The 25078-nt window shown below is 28.4% G+C and overlaps 1 protein-coding gene across 2 annotated transcripts in view; it reads left to right on the plus strand.

Moving 5' to 3' along the window:
• The window catches only part of LOC123292368 (beta-1,4-glucuronyltransferase 1-like), a 160969-nt gene that overhangs the window by 96371 nt on the left and 39520 nt on the right, over positions 1-25078 (plus strand). For both annotated transcript variants that reach the window (XM_044872997.1, XM_044872996.1), the window contains one exon: positions 19847-19915. The gene's annotated coding sequence lies outside the window, so the exon portion shown is untranslated. The remainder of the gene's footprint in view (positions 1-19846; positions 19916-25078) is intronic.

Genomic DNA, 25078 nt, shown 5'->3' on the forward strand with positions numbered 1-25078 from the left:
ATTGTTATTATACATTTGCTCATCAAACTTTTATTTTAGAAACTTATTAAAAAAAACCAAAAAAAAAAAATAATAAAATTATTTTAAATAAATTATTAAAATCTTCCATGAATAAACTACTTATTTCATAACTTAAAGAATTTTTATATATTTTATATTTACTTCGTGTCTCAGAACAGTATATTTCCGGCTTTACTAAGTAGATTGAAGAATATTCTATTCTATTAAAAAAATTCTTTCCCCATCTAATGGTAAATGTATTTTTATAAATTGAGAATTAGTCGATGATTTTAAGTATGAATATAAAAATTTGTTTTATTTATTTTGGGGTGTTTTTATACCATGTATATTTGTAATATGCAAGGTATACTAAGTTTAGTCCCAAGTTCGTAACGCTTAAAAATATTGATGCTACGCAAAATTTTTGTTTAAGGTGTCTGTAAAATCACTTCATTAGTCCATTGTCGGTTATCCATCCGTCCGTCTGTGAACACGATAACTCAAAAACGAAAACAGCTATCAAGCTAAAATTTTCACAGCGCACTCAGGACGTAAAAAGTGAGGTCGAGTTCGTAAATGAGCAACATCAATTAATTGGGTCTTGTAAACCGTTAGAGATAGTACAAAAGTTCTTATAAAAAAATAAACAACTTTTGTTTGAACATTTTCTCGTAAACATCACTGTTTAGCCGTGAGGGCGCAGATTAGGCGTAAATTTTACCGTATGTATTATATGGGAATATTGTATGTGTGACATGTATGTATGTGTAATGTGATAGAGTAATCAACATTGTCTATGCATGGTAATTCAACAATTAACTCAGTCAATTGTTTGATTTCATTTGTTTTTTTATTTATTTTGGGGTGTTTTTATATCAATATAAAGAATATATATGTATACAAAGTACCTAAATATAAAAAATTGAGTATTTCTATTTAAAAAACAAAAGTAACGCCTGTTTGACAATCTAGACTTTATTAAAAAACCAAATTTGTGCTGCTTTTTCTTTCCTACTAAAATTTAAAAAAAAACTTCAAATATCAAATCAAAATTTTCATTTTGTGTAACCTATTTGTCGACTCCAATTTCTTTTTAGCTAAATTACCGTTTACTTCAAAAGATATATCATAAGGAAATTGAATGATACATTTGCTTAATAAGTGAAAACAAACAGTTGACTGAGTTAATTATTGAAAAACCCTGTGTAGAAAGTGTTAAATGTCAGTTCTTGCATTATTTTTAATAAATTAGAAAAGTTTAAAAAACCGAATTTGACGGCATCTCGACTTGAATTTATTTTGGTTTTCGAAAATATCTTCAAAATTTTTCTTTCGTTTTTCGAGACTCTTTCACAAGACCATCAGTAGAAGCTACATGGAATTTTCAACTCCTTTACAGTTTTTAAGAAAATGGACACCAAAATTATGTCTTAATTTGCGCCCTTACGCGAAAACAATGACGTTTACGTTTCAAACAAAAATTGTTTATTTTTTAATAAGGAACATATTTTACATTTAAATTTTTTGTTCTATTTCTAACGGTTTACAAGATGGGTTCTACGGACCGAAGACCCTTTCTCATTAAGATTTCAAATTCACTTTATGTCCTAAGCACGCTATAAAAATTTCAGCTTGATTTCGCTTTTCGTTTTTGAGATGGACTAGTTAGGTGATTTTTTGGACACCTATACCAAAATTTTGTTGGTATCATCAATATTTCTAAGCGGTACAAACTTGGGCCTAAAATTAGTATACCTTGATATATATATATATATATATATACATTTCATATGGATATAACAATTATTTTTTACTATTTCGTGCAGTTTACATTCTAAAACTTTCAATACGGTTAAAAAGTATCATAAACTTGCTGATTAATTAATGAATTATCTTGATATCTTGTTCATACTGTACACTGATGTTAATTTATTATTATGATACAAGTGAACTTAATAACAAAATCAATTCTTTTCTCTAGTAAATTGCATCCTGATGAAGAAGATTAAGTTAGGTGTTATTTTGTAACAATGTTATGTTATCTCACTGTAGTCGTTTGTACACATTTGAAGGATGCTGTTCCATAAAATTAGGTATTAATTCTTCTTTCATTATTATTTGAGCCGCCAAAATGAAACAAAGAACCAGATTTGGTCTTTTTGACTTAAGAAAGATTTAGCAAAATTTAATTGTTTTTAATGATGTTCATGTGAAAAACGAAAATACTAACATGGACAAAAAATTTTTTAATTTTGTTCTCTGTATTGAATGTTTTTATAAATGAATTCGTTCTTGAATATTTTCCATTTCTCCTTAGAATTTCTTCAAAATATCTTTTCACAATTATAGCTTTGTCATCTACCACAAATAAAAAAAAAAAAAGTGAAGAATAAATATTTTTTATATAAAAAAATTCCTTAAAAAATTTTGAATATATCGAGCATTTCAAAACATTTAAATACCCGATATATGTGATGACGAAACATGTTTCCACTTAACTCTATACTTAATCCATTTCAAGCAATTGCCTAACGGCAAACATGAATGACCAATCGGACAATAGAAACTGAAATTTCTAAAATTTATTACCTTAATCCGTCTATGATTGTTATTCCTTAAAATGTATATATATTAAAAGTTATGATCTTACATATTTCATTTTCTTTATCCTCTTCTTCATTAATTTAAAAAAAAAAAACAGTGAAAACAAACAATTGACTGAGTTAATTGTTGAAATACCATGCATAAATAGTGTTGATTACTCTATCACATTGCACATACATATACAATTTATATAATACATACTATGCAATTTACGCCTAATTTGTGCCCTCATGGGTAAACAGTGATGTTTACGAAAAAATGTTAAAAACAAAAGTTGTTTATTTTTTGATAAGGAACATTTTTTACATTTAAATTTTTGTTCTATCTCTAACGGTTTACAATATGGCTCTTCGGACCCAAAGGTCAGGACCCAATTGACCTATGTTGCTCATTTACGAACTCGACCTCACTTTTCAGTTTGATTTCTTTTTTCGTTTTTGAGTTATCGTGCCCACAGACGGATGGAAGGACGGACAACCGGAAATGGACTAATTAAGTGATTTTATGAACACCTATACCAAAATTTTGTTCATAGCATCAATATTTTTAAGCGTTGCAAACTTGGGACTAAACTTAGTATACCTTGCATATTACATATATGCATGGTATAAAAAGAAGCGATGACTATTTATTTATTTCGGCCATCGTTAGTATTACAGTAACAGGTAGGTAATTAGATTGAAAAGCTGCTTCGACAGTCCAAAACACACTCGATGTCCTGGGACCTATTCTATTACCGAATGTGTTTTACAACTTTTTAAAGCCCGAACCAAAAAAAGGGTATTATAAGTTTGACCGCTATGTGTGTGTGTCTGTCTGTGGCACCGTAGCGCTTAAACGGATGAACCGATTTTTTTTGGTTTGGTTTATTATTATCACTAAAGGTGATTGTAAACCTACAGTATTGTAAAAAAATATGGTTTATTGCACGGTACATACATATAAACCAAAGACATGCTTTGTAGCCAAGTAATATGTTATTTTTAGCTTTACAATAACACGCATCTACGAAAATTTATAATATATTGTGTGCAAGTGTTGCTTATAAATTTGATAATATAGATATCACTCTTCAATCATCAATACTCTAACTATAGTCATCTTTTTTCATCTTATATCATTGGCAACCTTATATTTTTATGGTATTATTATAAACTGCAAAATTGTTTAAATGTTTTAGATGGTTTTTTATCACATTTTCTAGATTTTTTGATATAGAAATATCCAATTAAAAAGGGTAACCTATATGATTCATCATTTTTTCAGCCAACTTTAAACGATAAAATAATAATAAAAAGCCTAAGCCGATGACCTAGGAATTTTTTGTGATTTTTGGAAACTTTGTTAATGAAAAATTTATTTATAAAGTTTTATTGAAATCCCTAGCATTATTTTTATTCAATCTTTGCATATATCCTTAAAAAATGTGTAAATATTTTATAATGGATCGCCAGTACTAGTATACGAAGTTTTTCACACAGAATTGGACACATGGTTCACGTTTACTTGACCAAATTATGTTTATGCCAAAGTGTAAGCTGGAAAATACGGATTATTCCCCGTTATTAATAATTGAAAAATAATATTAAAACGGTTCGAATTACAAAACCACAAATGACGAAGTTTGACTCACACTTGTTAAGATTCTTTTTTGTTTTGTTATTTTGTTGCTTCTTGCATGTTAATTGTTTGTTAGTTCAGACATGGTACATCCATACACAAACTCAGGTACATACATACATGCACATATGAACTGACGATACCACATAACTTCATATACCCAATTAGCATTACTTATAAAAATTGCTTCATGTATAATAATTTAGAAATTGAGATGAGAGAAATAATTTTATGTAATTAAAAAGAGATTCATAGCTATATATTCTTGTTTACAATATACTTCACAAAAAATTTCATAGGTGAAACCAAAGGTTTAGAAATGTACCAACTACTGTCCACGGTATACGTAGGGTAGTGGATTCGATTCCCTTCGTCTCAACAAAAATTAATAGTTGTAATGGGGTGTTGTAATTCGTGATATATACAAACAGGAAGTGCACTCAACCTCTCAAAATAAATGAGGAGCTGATATCGCAAAAGGCCTTATGGGCCTCAAGGCTTTAATCATTGACTGTTCCCAGATATTAAACCGCCTAGTATAAGTTGAATTGAGACTCCATTTGTGGTTGGTGATCTAAAGTAGAACTAGGCTTAAATAGGAATTCTCATGATTTTCCTGGCTAGAATCTGATTAGACAAAATTTAAGTTACCATGTTTTTATAACGAACTAAAAAATAACAAATAATTTTTACTTTTGATAGATATTAAAATGCTTGTAAGATTGGAAACAAAAAGCATGATCCGCATGTAGCTGGTAGAAATGTGCTGAAATTTTGCTGACCGAGTAGGTGCTGGTTTTTATGATGAAGCGCCCCATGTTTTTCGTTTCCAACCTTAAAAGTATTTTAATAGCTATCAAAAATAAAAATTATTATATATTTTTTAATCCGATATAAAAAAAGGTGACTTAAAAAAAATTTCCGTGGTTATTAGGATGAATACATTGTCCTCCACTTCTGAGCTTTGGTAAAAGTCTCTAGCTCATCGGGAAGTTAGTTTAAAATCAATTACAAATTCCACCCGGACCTACAAAAAGCGAGTTAATAAAAAAGAATCAAGAATAAACTGAGTTGCGGTCTATATTCTGTCTTTCTCATTGAAATTTAAAAACAAATCGATTGAAATTTGAAAACAGATCTAACCTCCCAACAATTTTGCCAACTAGTTATTGATATGCCGTATTTCTTTCAAGAAAAAGGTTCTTTAAAGTTCTTAGTCGATTGATTTTAAGCAAAATATTATTATCAGCAATCTTGAGGATGTAGAGTTTTTACAATCTTGAGGATGTAGAGTATTGTAAATGTAAACCCGTTTTAAAATATTTGATTTAAAAAAAGCCTAACCAAACTAACCATCATTATACGTGTTGTAAACTGAGATTTTACATATATATTAACCCAACGATACAAAAATTAAAAACACTTTTTTTTTCATCTGCCATAAAATTATTGTCTATCCACAAATTTCATAAATTATAAGTAATAAATAATAATCACTAAGGAAGTATATAATAGCTCAACTCTTCTTCTACCTTACCTCTAAGTCTAAGGTCATTTACATTTCTAATTTAAATTTATATTCGTCACGATATAAAATTTCAAGCAGTCGACATAAAATAATTGTATATTTGTTTGCTATCATTTTGTGATACTGTTGTCTGTCGGTTCTGTTGTTCAATTTGTATTTAATCTTTTTTTTTTTATTATTATTAAAATACTAGTGGTAGTGCAGGCGCTGGTAGGGGATCTGTTTTCTTAAAAAAGTTTTACTCGAGATAGTTTCAGGCTCATCTCCTCGGTCAGTTTTCATATTTTCTAATAAATAAAGACATAGAACACGCATGAACATTTTAGATGATTTACCAAGTTAAATAGTCTCTATTCTATAGGTAAAAGAACATAAGAAAATATTAACCTGATATTTCGAGTAAAAATTTTTAAAGCCCACAAAGCGTCAGCCAGCGCCTGCACTTAATTACAATTTAATATAAATGCAATGATCGAAATTATTAACATGCTTCCTACAGCTTAGGAATAGGGTGTTTCATAAGTTATAAATAATTAATAATTTAAGCTCGTGCCGCCAACACTTGTGGCATATTTGAGAAAATGGTTCAACCAAGTCCGTACACGGTATTAATAAAAAAAAAGTTTTGAATTGTCAAAAGTAGTTTCCCTAAAATATTAAATTAAATATTATATTTATAGTATTATTTTTAATGGAGAGGTGTATGTGTGTATTAATTGTATTTGATTGTAATCGTGTACACTACAGTAAGCAGTAAAAAAAACTTATTTATATGAAGTGTATTTGTATAGGTATATGTATATACGTATAGAATGGGTAATAAGCCGGTAGAAAAAATAATGTTATACTGGATTGCAGGGAAAGAACTACCTTAATTGATAGTTAATAGTAATCTAATGTACTAACATTTAAAAGATTGCACTTCCATGAAGAATCAACCGACGCACCAACGATTATAATATATTAGTTTCAATTTTTCAAAAAAGGCAATTTTTTGGGTCGAAATTAAAGTGATTAAATTCTATTTAATGATCATGGCAAATTTATTTAAAAGTAAATGTGAAATGGAAGTTAGTTAAAATTAACTTTAATGTATATTTTTGAAACCTATAGTGTGAACCTCTTGTCACCTCTATATTTATACTAGCTGGGAACTACCCGCTTTGCTGGGCAACATCCCCACTTGCACCTCTCCTTCCACATTTCCTTGCGTTGGATAACAGTTTTGTAATGTACACGTCATGCTCTTTTATTTGATACCCCACTTAGGTATATTTGTAAATATTCGATATTTCCTTCCCACTTTCTCGCTACACCTTTCTACCCTCCGAAGGTTAAAAAAATTTCTAAATGTAATTTAAAACATTCTGACCAAGTTTTGAACTATTAAAAGCCATAATTGAAAAATATGAATTTTTTATTCATGAACACCCCCGCAACCCCCCTTGTGGGTGGAATTTCGTAAAATCCGTTCTTAGCTGACCTCTACTTGGCAAAAGGAATATTCCTGCCAAATTTCAAGTCTCTAGGTCTTATAGTTCCAGAGATATCGTGATGAGTGACTATCTATATCTATAGAAAGTCTCCTATATATTTATAGATTATATCCTCGACTCGAATGTTGAATGTCGAAAATAGTGAATAGTCACTACAAAAAAGTGATTTGTTTTCCTTTTCACCAATTTGTTTCTAGAGAGTGGTGGATACAGAAACACAATTAACAAAATACTTGATTCCCATAAATATAATGAAACTCAAGTGACAGTTGACACTTCAATTTTCCTTACAACTAAACTTTTCCAATCCTGCAAAAGATTTAAAAAAAGTTTCATTATGGGCTCTCGGTTGAAAAAAGTAATACAGAAATTGAAACACTTTCTACAAGTAGTTAATTACGGGGGCGTCATCTGTTTGATGAAATTGACTGCTCGGACACCAAAATATATAGACTCTTTTCTAAATATATATATATACGTTGAATAATTTGAATATCGCTGAAAATAAAAGACAAGAAAAATGACTTTCTTTTGAAATAACTTTGTTATACCGAATAGGAAATACAAGCCAGATGACTGTGAAAGTAAACAACAGCATGACAATTATTATTTATAAAAGTAGCTGTTAGTAAGTTATTCGCTATTACTGAATGCTAGCACTTGCTTACTTATACTTAAAAACCCTGCAAATGATTATAGTTTTGATTTCATTTCCAATTTGCAAATTTTTAATACGCTTTTATTATTTTATTTGAACTTGATTTTGAGCCCCTTCAAAACGTCGGATTAACTAGAACTTTGGCATACTTATCATGGAGCAATACAATTATTTAATAAGTTTATTTGACATATGTAAATACGTTTATAGTTTTTATACATGGAAGTAAATGTCACAAAAAATATATTAAAATAAAAAAATTATACTGAAATACAGAAAGTTAAGTGTTCTTATTTACTTTTGTATGTAGTTTGTTTATTTTCTGTGTAGGTCCCAAAGACGGAAATCAATTTATATAATTTAATATCGCTAATGCAATTAAAATTAGTAAAAAAGAATTTATTCATTTCATTTTATTTTTGTATTCGTTATACTAGTATATTTTGTGAGTTTTTGATGTTTTCTCATCCTAGTTATTTAAATGCATTAAAATTGTTTATTTGAATTTTGTTATACCCAAAATATAAATTTTTGTCTACGATATTTACGCTAAAAACTTATTTCTACAATCTACTATTAATTATATTCCCACAACTTTTAAATTATCAACTATTAACGGTTGCACTTCCTGGTACAATATTTCTAGCCATTTGTTAAGGTTCAAAATGGCGAGCTTTAGCCCTCAATAGGTAACTAGTACAATTCTCCAATTTAGTCCCTCACAGTAATTCATTCAACCAGTTCGATCAACAATAATAAGGATCATGGGTACCTAACGTAAGGCGGCCCCCAGCTTGATAATAAAAATAGTGTTTTTAATGACCTGAGCTTGGTTACAAAAATAATTGAAGGTAAGGTGTTAACAATAAGGTTAAGAATTAAATGACGACATGTCATTTATCAAAATATATATTTATCAAGCTGGTTAGGATAACGAATGACAATTAGTAAAAGAAGATACTTGCATACATATATACATTCGAAAATACATACAAATGGACGTTCGTTTAGTCTGATTATGTTTTGAATAGCAAAATTGTAATAGGTTGCATTTACACCGTGACTCTGAGTTACGGATGCTTTAGACGGCCTTCATGATATTTGAAATCACGAAGAAATTAATTTATTCACCACGAAGTAGATTTTAAATTTTCAAAAATGATAATTTTGATTCGTTTAATTATTTATTATTATTGCAGATATTTAAAAAAAATGTTTTGTTTTTGTACAACTCGAATTTGCATTTGAGAATTTTGAATGAATAAAAACTGCAAAGGAATTTTTGATTGCCCGTCCGTCTGTGAACACGATAACTCAAAAACGAAAAAAGATATCAAGCTAAAATTTTTACAGTGTACTCAGGACATAAAAAGAGAGGTCGAGTTCATAAATGAGCAACATAGGTCAATTGGGTTTTGGGTCTGTAGGACCCATCTTGTAAAACGTTAGAGATAGAACAAAAGCTTAAATATAAAAAATGTTCCTTATAAAAAAATAAACAACTTTTGTTTGAAACATTTTTTCGTAAACATCACTGTTTACCCGTGAGGGCAAATTAGGCGTAAATTGTACAGCATGTATTATATGGGACAATCAGTTATGTATGTGTGACATGTATGTATGTGTAATGTGATAGAGTAATCAACACTGTCTATGCATGGTATTTCAACAATTAACTCAGTCAATTGTCTGTTTTCACTTGTTTTTTTTTATTTATTTCTCAACTAATATCGTTCATGAATGTACATCCTTAAGTCAATGCTTAAGAAACGTTGTTGAATATTTCCTATGCCACACCGTATTCTCTAAAATATCGTTATTGTGTTGATTATAACTGAACAATAAATCACAGTGGTTTTACATTGACAGATACAATTACATTAAAACATTGATTTATTAAACCTGAATAACAAACACTAAATTAAAAATTAATATTTAATTATTCGTGTTCAAATTAAATGTATGGTACCTATCTGTTAAAATAGCGTTAATAATTAACTATCCAATGTAATGCAACATCGAATAAGTGTGGCTTAAAATTGGCTCTATATCAATTATTTTAAATACAAAGTGTATGCTTTTTATAACACATATTTCGAATATAATAACAAAGTAACAAATTTATTAACTAGTATTTGCACTTTTAAAAGTCGGTCAATGAAAAATCTTTCTAAATTGAATATATATATATAATATAATTCAGTGCTTTTAGGACTGAATCTCGAAGCTTTTATGAGATAATTTAATTTAATTAAATTTTACATTTACACGCCCCCTGCAATGCATTTATTTTTACACCATGTATATATAAAATATATTAAGCGATACTAAGTTTAGTCCCACGTTTATAACGCTTTTGAATTTATGACCAAAATTTTGGTATAGGTGTTCATAAAATTCAATTCTGGTTTTCCACCTGAATGTCTGTCTATGTGTCTGTTTGTCAACACGATAACTCAAAAACGAAAAGAGGTATGTCGTTGAAATAGTGTGCTTAGGACATTAAAAGTGAGGCTGAGTTCGTAAATGAGAAACATAGATCAATTGGATCTTGAGTTCGTAGGACCCATTTTGGAAAACCTTAGAGATAGAACAAAAGTTTAAATGTTAAAAATGTCCCCGATAAGAAAATAAACAGCTTTTTTTTGTAAACAACATTGTTTACCCGCTAGGGTGCATAGCAACATTATATAGTACATAAACCGGTTATAAGACAAACGATTGCGTAATCAACACTGTCTATACATGGTATTTCAACAATTAACTCACTCAATTGTTTGGTTTCACTTGTTAGGTATAAGATGGAAATGAATTAAAATGTATAAAAAAAGTATTCTACAAACATCTCCATCTGATCGTTTTAACTTCCTTTGGTTCCTCCGATTCCGGAGAAGGTTGTCGTTATTTTCCGAAAAAAATTCCCTTTTTTGCAATTTAATTAGCTTTATTATAATATTTTCTGTTGAATGCAAGAGTTATTTTAGGCTGTAGATAAATTTTGCAGTTTAATTAACTTATGGCTGTTGATTCACGTACGACTGTTATGAGGCATTAACTTATAAAGTATATGCAATTTTCTGCAAAAACTTTCTTTACGTTATTTGCAATGGCAAAGTAAATGTGAAAATATTATTTCGCTTTAGAAAAATCGGCGAAGTGCTACTCGAACTTGGACACCAACTGCTCCGTGGTCTATTCAGCTGTACATTCGTCATGGCCTATAAATTAATAGTTTTAACGAAGGGTTTTTGTTACTAAATTTCGTCTAAATTCGAAATATTTTATGAATGAAAACAAATTTTATGACGTAAAGAAAACATTTTATTTATTTTTTTTAAAGATAATAAAAATGTTTATAGGATGATAAAAATAAAGATTTGATGGAAAATAATTTGCTATATAAATTTCAATTGTATCATGCAACTTCCGTAATTTCGAATAATTGAATACTTATTATATTCAGTAACTCATAAAGATTGTAAAGATGAGATAATAATGAAATAAAATTATTGAGAGTAAAGTAAAAATTTATAAAAATATTCATACAGTGTGAAATAGAGCATTTGATTATTATGATTATTTATAAATTGTACTGATTGAATATTATATTTTGGCCAATTGTATCAGAAAAATGCTCTAATGCCTTAGTAATTTTCTTACTAATCACAAAGAATAAGTATATATGTATATATGAAATATACCAAGGTATATTAAGTTTAGTCCCAAGTTTATAACGCTTAAAAATATTAATATTTGCTAAGAACAAAATTTTGGTATAGGTGTTCATAGAATCACCTAATTAGTCCATTTCCGGTTGTCTGTCTGTTGTATGTCTGTCTGTCCGTCTGTCATCACGATTACTCAATAACGAAAAGAGATATCAAGCTGATAGCGTACTGAGGACGTTAAAAGTGAAGTCGAGCTCGTAAATGAGCAACATATGTCTATTGGGTCTTGTGTCCGTAGGACCCATCTTGTAAACAGTTAGAGATAAAACAAAAGTTTAAATGTAAAAAATGTTTCTTATAAAAAATTAACAACTTTTGTTTGAAACATTTTTTCGTAAACATTACTGTTTACCCGTGAGAGCACAAATTATGCGCAAATTCTATGTAGTATGTATGTTATGGCTATATCAGTTATATATGTGTGATATGCATGTATGTGTAATATGACAGAGTAATCAACACTGCCTTCTACATGGTATTTCAACAATTAATTCAGTCAATTGTTTGATTTCACTTGTTCTCTCTCCAGCCAGTTCTGGAATAAGATTTGTCTTTGATATAATGTATAACTTGTAGATACTGTTTAACATCACATTTATCACTATTTATAGAAAGGAAATAAGTAGTAAAACTGTTAAATGAATATCAAGGTTTTCGATACTTATGTTAAGTATCATTATTTAGGTGAGTATATGTTAATTAGGTTTCGTTATAAATAAATTCAAGCATTCTCTTATTATCTAGTGTGACCTTTATCTATATTATACAAAAATTATCACCTTTGTAAAGTTTGATACATATATTTAAGTATTTACTTGTTTATTCGAATTTACTATAAACACTTGCATGCCATTTATAAGTAAGCCTTGAGATCGAGTAGTCAATCGTACGCTATTTTTTACGATGCTCATTATACTATGCATATGAAATATACAAGGTATACTAAGTTTAGTCCCAAGTTTGTAACGCTTAAAAATATTGATACTATGAACAAAATTATGGAATAGGTGTTCATAAAATCAGCTAATTAGTCTATTTCCGGTTGTCTCTCTGTCTGTCGTCTGTCTGTCCGTCTGACATCACGATTACTCAAAAACGAAAAAAGATATAAAGCTGAAATTTTTATAGCGTGCGATGTAAAAAGTGAGGTCGAGCTAGTAAATGAGCAACATGGGTCAATTGGGTCTTGGGTCCTTAGGACGCATCTTGTAAACCGTTAGAGGGAAAACAAAAGTTTAAGTATAAAAGTTTTAGTATTCATATCAAAAAATAATTGAAATATCTGAACAATTTCGCAATTCACAACACTGCCATTAATATTTAGTCTTTTGGTCATATATTTGGTAATATTTTTCTATTGTAATCAAAGTATACCCACCTATAAATTCTAAAAAAATAATTTCATTCAGATGATTATTAAGTCTATTAATTCAATAAAAAATTGATTGAATTGATCCACGGCTCTGAATAATGAGGTCAAATCATATGCAGTACATTGAAGAAATTAAAATTAGAAAAATATTATTTCATGAATGTATTTTGTTTACTATACCATTTAAGGTTCAGAAGCTACGTCTTCTATTTGAAAACTATGCGTTATTCCATGCGGGTCGAATTTGTGCAATACAAAGGGTGTATCATGAGTCACGCCGCATCTCTTAATGAGTTCGAGAAGTTAAAATAAGTCAAGAGTTTAGTAGTAAGAAACTTCTTCAACAGTTTTTGTATTTAATGTAGATTCGACGGCTTAGTTGGGACTAAACATAGCATATCTTGATATGTATTGCATATATACAGGCTATATTAATTTGATTTTTTATTCTCATAAAAAGATAATTTCTTGAAAATCCATTGATTCCATGAAAAATTATAATAATTTTGCCCGACTTTCGAAAAAAAAGGAAATGTTCTCTTTCGCAGCCCCCCACCCCAAAATCGTACTTTTGAAATATGGAAATTTTAGCAATTGTTATTAAATTATCTTAACAAAACAACAACAAAAAGTATATTCTTAAATGTTATGCTTTTGAAGCGATTTACGTAATATAAATCGAACTTTTCTTATATATATTTCAGAATTGTCATATACATACTAGTAATAAAGTGAATTCTTCTTTTGAAAAATCGTGCTTGTTTTATGATGAAGGTAATTGATAGCTCGTTTACAGATGTTCAATCTGATCAGAATGAAGGTTCTTGTTCTAATTCTACAATATCTACAAAGTAATTAGTAGAAAATAGTAATTATTATTAGTATGAGGTGTTTTGTTATGGATATGTGTACATACATATGCATTTAACAATAGCCATTATTTGTTTAATAATATTATTATTCTTATATTGAGACTTCATTTTTTTAATAACTCGTAAACAATAGTTTATTTGTTATTGGTTAAATCTTGAATGGATGGCCTGGCCACTATTGCTTGTAATAATTTTTTTAAATGAAGTGTTAGTAGAAAATTAAATTAAATTAATAATTCTTCTAATTAACAACCATTAAGGTACAACAATAAATGATATAAATCTGATAATATTATTGAAGGAACATTCCTTAAACACGGAGAAAAATTTACGGATTTTTTAAGATACTACTATCGTAATTTTTCTTATATATTATTGTAACACTGGACTATACTTTTTAGAAAATAATTTTTACGATAAACTATCGTAAATTTTATTCTTGAAGTAATGCCTTGGCAGTCGTATTTCCTAAATAGTGTTTGGTATTATCATTTGCATTACGTCGTGATTTAAAATCAATGATTTTTCCACTATTACTGCGATTTACTAAGTGATATCAGAGGCCATTTGAAATTTATTTTTGTAAAATTCAATCATTGATATAAAACTAATAGTTCATTTTCAATGCCACATGAAAGTAACGGATTTTGGCCGAATAGGTGCATAAATTTGTTTCAAAAATGAAATTATCGAGTTTCATAACGATAAACTATTTTCCTTCATATCAATGTACCTACATCGTCAATAAGCTTGAGTCCACTCCATAGGTCTAAAAATCGCATCGAATGGGCTGATTTGCAGAAATTACTTTTACAAACAGAATTTTTTTTTTTTTTGTTTTACGATTAATGTAATACCACTACAATCTGCTCTAGACTTAATTTATAAAACCCATATGCAGTTATTTACATAGCCTCGTAGAAAATGAAATTATTTACGATCCATCAAAAATGTTAATTTTGGACTATAAATTAAAGAATTCTGTAAAAATTTAAAATAATAAATGTCAAACCAATCATGGCCAACTTTTCTGATATACTCATTGAATTATGACTATTTTACATTTAACAAAATTGAAAACTGTGTATATCAAGAGAGGGTGGAGGCTATAAAGCGAAGGTTTTTACTTTTAAGCCCAGTGAAGCGAGCGGATTTCAATCTAGTATACATTATATAACAATCGGAACAAAAATTACGTAATAATTCCATCCGAAATAATTATAAATTCGAATTTCACAGCAAGACAACCTTAAAATCTGTGTTGTTACTGATATCTATAAACTCTATAATGTAATATCGCTGATATCTTTTAGCCTATTGGAATGTGAACAATTTTCTTTACCGTTATACAATAATTGCTTTTGCATATCTTATAGAACTTGTGTGTAATAATAATATTTATATATCGTTTTTATTACTTTCAGTATTTTTTTTAATTACATCTTTTTTTATTGTTGATCTTAAACTGCCAAGTTAATTTTTTATTTAAATTTTAAAATTAAAATCACCCAAATATTATGAATAAATTGATTTATGTGTATCGTTTCTGTCAGATGAATGTTTTTAAGTATTTAGTCAATTTATTTGTAACTCGTGGCATCGATTACACGTGGATAAAATTATTTTAATGAAATTAAATGGCATAAATGATTGAATAGCATTATTCAAATAATTTCTTCTTTTTTTTTTTGACTAGGTAATTTATTCACAAAAGAAATTAATTAGTGATAAGAATTCATATTTAATAAATATTTTTTAGCTGTTTTTATAAAACATTAATTCTACTCTTTTCTTATCGCCAAATTTTTTTGTGCAAATTGCGTATTCTAATCACAAATATTGTGCGAATTGGCATGGAAGTGTGACTTGAAAATATTGTGTAGGTACTTAGAGTTATTTGATTTTTTTTAATATAAAAAAGTTGACAAACTTATATTCAAAACATTTCAAAGTGAATTTTCAAACTTAATTAAATTTTCGAAATATCTTGTGTCTTTTTCGACCATATACAAAAATACTATACTTTGGTGCCAAGGGGATTTTAATAAAACAGTATGTTTGGCACAACGTCTCTGATGTAGAGATAATAGGCAATAATGCCTCCTTTGCTGTAGCCTGTTTATGGAGGTAAAAGTTGTTTAAATTTAATATAATTTATATGATTTATAAAAATTCAATTTCATTGCAAAACAACTTATCATTGTAGTACCTATTTATTTAAATAAAAAATAGTAAAAAATCTATAATAGTATGAATGACTGTTTACAAAAATTCGCCACGATTTAAAATCCAATTCTAATGATTAAAAATTGTTTTAAATTTATTGATGGCAAGCGAACGCCGTGCTTTTTGTGATAAATTCCGACTGATTAAACACACAGGCTATCGGTTTACTTTAAAGTGTAAAAAGTATTTAAAACTTTTAGAGGATACAATACTCAAAATAAAGCTTTTTGATATATTTGGAATGATTGTAGTTCTTAATGTAATTATCTAGCGATATTCAAAATTTCCAATTTTTTGCTTGCATAATCGAAAATATAAATGATAAAAAGATATTAGTTGATGATAAAAATTGTTATAAACAATTGATCCTGCGATTCTTGAAGACATTTCAAATTTGAAATCAACAGTCCAAATACTAAGAAAACACTTTGTAGTTAAAGACATTATGCATATAGAGCGAAGCGCCTTTGTCCTCTATACTAATGTAAGCCGAATACAAATCTGTTTAATTTATTTCAAAAGTTTTGAAATTTACCAACTTTGCGAATTTTTTCTCAAATAATTTATTTCCTTTACTTTGAAAATCGGTAATAATACTGGAATGAAGAGCTCAGATCAGATCAATTAAGTTTAAACACGTAGAAATTTTCAAAATTTATAAAAAAAAAAAAAAGAAAGAAAGATATAAATAAACCTTGAATAAGTACAGTTCAAAAATCACTGGAACTCCTGCACTAATTTTTCAAGAAACTGTTTCATAAAGGTACTGAGAATGTTAACCGCAACTGCAGATTTATTGACACTGCTGATCGGACTATGGATATATATTGCGGTAACAGTTCATTATTATTAAAATAAAGTGTGCTATTGAATACAAGGACCTTGATAGAGAAAGTGCATGTACTACAATTATACACATAATAAGTAAATATTATTCTACATCATATATTTATAACAAAACTTGATACAATTTGACCGCCTTTAAAAAATTTCATTAATTAATTATGTTATTATTTCAATGTTTATTTTAAATAATAACCATTCATTTCATTCATGTGTTATTATAATTTATTTTCTTACTGCTCCTGTTGCAATCATTTTATATAAGAGCTGTAAGAAACCGTGTGTACCGAATAATGAAGTACCCGTTACCCCATCTAGTTCCGAGTACCTACTGAAACGTTACTCACGAATTTTCATTATTCGCACTTTTCGATACTCAAATTTTTTATTTAAAGGCACCTACAAGTAGGAATTTTGTGCTGCTATATCAAAAATGGACACAAAATATTTGTGGCATTCATTAGATTGTTTTCTCTCTTTCTCAAATATCTTGAAATCAAAGACGATCTTCCGGATCATTGGATGAATACTTTAAATTGAGGCACACGGCATATGCAAAGCAAGGGTTTCCATATTACATTTTATTAATTTTTTTTTATAGCTAATCCAAATGAAATTTAAAAATAAATTAAAAAAAGAGATTATTATACTTACTAGAAACCATTATGCTAAATTTAATTAGTTCTTTACACTTTTTTCATTAGAGTTTATTGATAAGCCAGATGGTTTATCTGAGTCCACACGAAATTACAGAAACAAAAATTTAGGATTACATGAAGCTCCTAACGTGCGTTTAATTTAGCAATAAATTGTGTTAAATAGGTATGATGTTGTCACACGAACATGAATTTCAACGCGCGTTAGAGCACCAGTAAGCACTATGTTATTTAAAAAACCTGCGTTAAAATCGACGCACGTATAACTAAAGATCTTATCGTTTTACATCCATCTTATCAGGTCTAAACAAATTATTTCGTTTTCTAATTATATTTTCATAATTTCTATGACTGGGGATCATCTGCAATTTCATGTAGATTCAGTTTTGTCACATGTCAAAAAATCCAGAGCTCTGTCAAAATTTGTCATTTGTCATAGCTAACAAAAATGACAGACTTCGAATTAAACGTGTGGCAATTGTTTCTTATATAAACTACTCTAGTGTCTACAATTTTGTCTGTTGGAAAGAATGCATTTTTTTAACAAAATATCTTCAAACAAAAAAAAAAAAGAATAATTTGGACAGATTCATTACAGTATATAAAGAAAATGAGAATAACAAAGTATTTGAAGGTTATGTGTGTACCGAGCTTTGTAATCAGTTATGTAAAAACTACGTACTTAATTTACCAATAGGGTCTGTGATATGACGCCCAAACAATGGCAGTATGAAATTTGTCTCATAAAATTCATGAAAAATGAAAAAGTAGAACGAATTTTTCAAATTAAAAAGAAAGAACAAATCTATCTCCTGAAGCAATGTCCCAATTATGTGTTTATATTTAGTATAATACCGAGTGTTGCAAAATTTATGTTTCATAATATTACCACGCTTACCACGAACTAATAACGTTTTTTATACCATTTATACAGGGCGTTCTGTTATTAACTGCATATCGTTGGCCTACATAATAAGCTCATAAAGACGAAGGGAAAAGTTATTTGCCAATTTTCGATCTGAGATCTACTTTGATAGATAATTAACCAAATAAATTAATACAAATTAAATAGTTTTATCGAATCACAGTTCACTTAGATATTCAAGGCAATTCCCTCTAGCAGCGCTCAATATTAAAATACATGCGAAACATTTACTTATCATATTTAAATTATCATTTAAATATGTCCGCTTAATTTATGGAACTGATTGGGCAATGCGCTATTGGAATTAGTGAGCTATCAATGTTACAATTTCTTTGTTAAAGTTACTATTAAACTATGTAGTAATTTTACAATACATTGTACGCTTACAAGTACTGACATAATAGTCTTTAAAAAATTTAACTGTTATAACAGTAAGCCCGCTAACTTGTCGGTATAATTTTCTTACAATTAAGTAAAAGTGAAACATTTTAATTTATTACTTATTATTTTTAATTAAACTGAATTTGCATTTACCAGTTATAATAAATAATTAACGATCACTTTTCAATGCAACAACTTAAACAAGACAATTATTTTAATGGCTCAACCACAAATGTTTTTAATTTATTTTAATTAATTGTGAAAGAATTTGTCTAGAAAAGAGTACACGGAGTAAATTTTGTTGAAACGAAATGCTTTACACAGAAAGCTCATCAATTCACATCTATAATTTTGTTAAAATAAATAACATTCTTATGAAAGGGATCAGGAAAAAAAAAATTTTTTTCTGGGCGTAACAAATAATGAAAAAAACACAATTTCTTAAAAAATTTTAGTCCGCGTCCTTAAATAATTAAATAATTTTATTATTAGTGTATGACTACAAGTTTTTTATTTTATCTCAAAATTTTTCGAACTTCGTTCATTCTCAAGAGATTAAAATTAATTTTGTAGTCATACACCAATAATAAAATTATTTTTTTATTATGTAAATTATTTATTGTAACAATATAGTATGTACTACCAAATACCTAATATAAATTCGATTAATACATGTTTGAAATTTAATGAGTGACTTCATTTTGGCGAATCTACCAAACTATATCTCTACGATTGTGCTTCGTTTTAAATGAGCATGATAACGTCATATTTAAGCTATCGGTCTTGAAAAACCCAGCAGGAAATTTGTTAGACACTATGACCATTTGATAGCATTAATAATTCACTATGACCATTGAATAACTTTAATAAAAGCAAGATAATTTTATCAATATTCCAATAAACATATAATTAAGTGAATTCTTTTTTTATATTTCAGATTTATAAACATTATTGTGTACACATCACAACGATCTGCCTCCATTGTGTTGGAAAACCGTTGTATTCGGTAAGTAGACTCTTGCAATAAAAAAATTAAAATAAAGCTATTGGATCATAAGACGATGAAGATAAAATTTACTGCCATTGATTGTAAAAATAAGTACCTAATTAATAACCGAGGAAATAAAACCGAAAAAACAGTCTAATCAAGGAATCGACTCCTCGTCAGTTGATTTGATGGGAACGAGTGGAAAATGTTTGTCTGAGTGTACTCAACAAATTCCGATTCATGCGTACTTGTGTTTTTTCGATTTACGCCTGTACAATTGGACAGAAAAACCCTACTTCTGGACAACACATTATCTGTATTTAATATTTTTTTATCCGTGACAATTTTTACCAAACCTTACGGTTTTCGATAAATAAGCGTTTAAAAGAAGAAGCGCTTGACATTCATATGGTTTTCACATCAAATTTTTGTTCAAAACCACAAACTAATCATTCTATTATTAAACCTGTATCGTTAATATCGTTTAACTCGTTTTGTCAGCAAAGGGACGTCGGATGCAATCGCAATAAATCGTTTCTATAAAGTATGGCTTATATATATATATGAACATGTCTCCGTCATCTATCAATCACTAAAACGACAAATAGTTTCAATTGTAGATTAGGTTATATATATTCAATTTAAAAAAAATTTACAATAAAAATACTTAAATAAATATATTAGTTGTCAAAATAATTTGGATTCTTTGGAAATTCTGGTATTTTATCGAATCCAAGATCGTTTGTTTTGATATCAAATCGATTCCGTCTTAATTCTTTTCCTTTTGGGGCCCCTCTGTAAAAGAAGATAAGAAGATAAGTTATTATCAATTTTATCAATGGTTTATATATATTTTGTTATGTCTTTTCTTATGTAAATGGTAGCTTTTTTTAATCAGTAGTTATCAATATCTGGAGATTTTGAGAGGAAAAACTTTCATAAAAATTCTTAAATCCTTATATACAAATTAGCTTATTAGAAGAATCAATGGAGGTATTCCAAAATAACTTTTTTGATAATGAATTGATTTTGATCTAACACAGCTCTTTTCGAAAATTCGACTTTAATGCCTCAGCGTTCTCGAAACGAATTTTTTGAAAATGAGGATGAAATGAGGTCACTGAATTAATTAAAACGAAATTCTAACGGCCTTACAAAATTCGTATTCAAAAAATTTGGATAAATCCATCAAAATAAGGCTGGTTATTATGTGTAGCTATTGGCGACATTATTAATTGTTGAAAATATAAAAATTGTACCTACTTTTCAAGTGCTATGCCGAAAAATTTTAGTTTTGGATTTGAGTTATAGCATACATAAAACCATCCACCTATCAGCATCGCAACAAAAAGGATAAAAAGTATTACTAGCCATGTGAAACGACAACAACGGTAGGTAATCCTACACATTATTCTTTAAATATTTCTTGAAAACAAGGATGTCAAAATATATTTTCTCAACGCTTACTTGAATATTTTTGATTATTAATATTATTAACTTCACAGTATATATAGTCTAAGATCATAATTAGGATCGACCTTCACCCATCTGTTTACCGGATGAAAGTTATTTTTTATGAAATATAAAATGTTAACAAATATCCCTGCAATGGGTTGCCTAAAAAAATGTGGTCCAGACTACTTTTAGTGAAAATATCAAGAGTAAAATTTTTAGAAATTTTTCACTGACTTACATATCTTACGAATTTTGATCTACTCGAAAGTAAAAGCCATAAAGAATATGCAGCAGCTATGTTGTCTGCCTTTTTTCGTTCACTATTATCGCATTTATACAAGTTGAAAATAGTAATTACGTGCATCTGTTAATTCATTGACACGCATATCTAAATAAAGATAATTTTGTTACAATTACGGTGGTATATGATTGGCCACAAAATATTGGTCAAAAATAATGTTTACAAGCTTTCCAAGTTTTGATATTTATATTAAAAATGGTCTTGACCATATTTTTTAAGGCAACCCGTTACAGGAATATTTGTTAATATTTTACATTTCATAAAAAATAACTTTCATTCGGTAAACAGATGGGTGAAGGTCGACCCTAATTCGGATCTTGTACTAATAGGAAAGTTATTGTAATAATTTCGAAAATTCAAATCGAAATTTTAAACATATCTTTACGCTTCATTGTCAGGACAAACTATTGACACAACTTTTAGGTTCACATGTTGAATTTTCCTTTTAAGGCTTCAATTGTTGTGAGTTTATTCAAATAAACTTTTGGCTTTAAAAAAACTCAAAGAAAAAAATGCAAAGGCGTTAAATCGTATGATCTGGGCAGCCAATGCCGATTTTCAAAACGAGAAATAACCCGACCAGGAAATGATTTATGCCGTAATTCAACAGTTCTGTATGGCATGTTGCACTATGTTGTTATAGTGATTTTGGAAACATGAATTTCCTGAGCTCAATGTCGCATTGATATGGTTGAACTTTTCTACTATTGCTCGTACTGTTGCGATATTTTCAGTCGAACAACCAAAACGGACAAGTGTTTCTCCTTTCTCGTCATTTACAGATCTAGTTTGCTCAAATTTTTTCATTAATCTGCTCACAGTGACTTCATTAAGGGAATTTCGATGCACCATAATTTTTCACATTGTGCGAACTGTGGCTGTGAAATTTTCAACATTTTGATAACCATTCTTCATAATGAGAATTCCTTGTTGTGTATTCCACTTAACGAACGACTAATTCTTCTTTAATATCAGATGATGACACGACTTATAGCGTACAATTCAAAACTGGTGTTCTTATTGGAACACTCATTAATTCTATTACATATATTATTTATTTCAATTTCTATAAATATTGTATTTTTAAATAATGATATTATTTATAAATATAGGCAATATAATTACATAAATGACGATTTAATTATATGTGAAAACGTGCATTAATAATATAATGCATCGATTTAACGGGTAGAAGTATTTCCGCTAGCGATATTAAAACGGTTCTGCACGCAAAGAAAACTATTGGTCGGTTTCATTCTCGGCGGGTTTCATTCAGTTTAATTTGTCTAATCAAGTTCATTTGTATCTACTTACTTAAGTACTTAAGTAGTGATAGTAGTTATAGTAAAGTAGATCGCGGTCTGGATTTCTTCTTTATAATTACCCTACATTTTCTTTTATTTGTTTTGTTGTTGTTTTTTTATTAATAATTAATTTAATGTATAAATATAATAAATACTGAAATATTAATAATAATAATTTTGTTTATTATATAAATAATAATATACAAAATCTGTTAATACATTCGTTAATTTAATATTATTACATTATTGTTAATTGTTACTATTATCTAACATAATTGTTTCTTTTACTCTTGCCATTGTTATAAGAATGCGGTGTATTATTTGCTATAAATCACATATTTTCTCGTTTTCTGTTAACCTATAGAATTGAAACATACGTCTAAATGCTAGAATTGGAAAAGGTTTTGTAGAAGTCGCGCCTTTTCGCGAAGTCATGAACAAAAATTATCCAAAATATCAATTTTTTGAATTATATGCAACCGATATAATAAATAACAATTATACACCAATATTAGTTCGATCTTATATTGAGAGGAGATTGTTATTGATTGAATGAATCAAGCTTGCAAATTAGGACTAACTCATAATGCTTAGTCCATGAAAAGGGTATTAAGGAGATATGCAAGGATTGAATAATACTAGAGATTTCAATAAAACTGTATAAATAAATTTTTTGATTAAGAAAGTTTCCAAAAATGATGAATCATATAGGTTATCCTTTTCAATTGGATATTTCTATATAAAAAAATCTAGAGAGTGTGATCAAAAACTATATAAAATATTTAGACAATCTTGTAGTTTATAATAATGCCATAAAAATATAAGGTTGTCGGTGATATAAAAATAAAATTTTAATTTAATTATGAGTTCATCGAAGATCCCTCATTTGATGGACAGAGACGACTATAGATTGGAGAGAGATATCTATATTATCAAATTTATAAGCATCACTTTCACACAATATATTATATATTTTTGTAGTTGCGTGGTATTGTAAAGCTAAAAATAGCACATTATTTGATTACAAAGCATGTATTTGGTTTATTGTATGTACCGTGTATATGAACCAAAATAGGGTAAATTATGGAAACAATTGAGTAACCATATGACAAAACAGGCTGCCTATATCCCAACTCTAAAATTAATATTTTTTAAATTGTAAATATTTGGAAATTTTTGTTTTTGTGAATATCATTTTTTTTGGCTATGATTTTTGGTATTGAGTTTTGAAATGAATTTTTTCGAATAAATCCTGAAAGGTTAAAATGGAGTTCGGGAAAAGTGACTATAAGCGGCGGATAATTTACAAACATAATGGATAAATGTAATATAAAATCTTCGATCAAAATGTAGGTAATAGTGAAAAGTACAAAATCGTGATTTTACGATCAATAATGTTTCGTGAAATAAATTTTATGTTACTACAAAAATTATAAACGAATAATAATAAACTATTTATAATATTTATAACAATTTTTGATATTCTAAAATTCAACAACTTAAACAAGCTTCTGTGAGAAATTTCAAATTCACAATGTTTAATTTAAAATGATGAATAATTGTTTTTTGTTATTTTCGTTTGGATTATACAATGGAATGTTAAGCAGGTCGTTCACCATCTTAGATTGAAACATAAATGTATTAGTGTAGCATGTTAAGGCGCATGAGTACGGAAAATGTTTTGTAGCTAAAAATTAATATTTGTTACTTAAGTTTAAAGTTTTCAGAGTCCTTTTTTCCTAAATTAAACGATTTCTGATATGTATATTCTTGTTAAGGGGGCATTCGCTTTTCTGAAGCCGCTACTGCGTGAATTGTTTTACTCAATTTTTACAACATTCACAGCACTTATCATGATAGTTCCATATTTCTATTTCACTTCCATAAACAAAGTGGAATTTTTAAAAAATAAATTAACAATCTTATCTCAGGATAGACATTAAAAAATTTCAACTGGTTGTTCTAGACAGAGGGCCTACTTAAACAACTATTACTTGATATTAAAATGTCTGTCTCTGTTCTCTTATTAGTCCTTCGAAAATATAAACTTATGAACCTATCAAAGGTCAACTGGAAGTAGTGGGTTTTTTATAAATCTGTTTAATGACCCTTACGTTAGAA

The sequence above is a fragment of the Chrysoperla carnea genome, chromosome 2 (genome assembly GCF_905475395.1).
Source record: "Chrysoperla carnea chromosome 2, inChrCarn1.1, whole genome shotgun sequence".
In the NCBI taxonomy this organism is placed as follows: Eukaryota; Metazoa; Arthropoda; class Insecta; order Neuroptera; family Chrysopidae; genus Chrysoperla; species Chrysoperla carnea.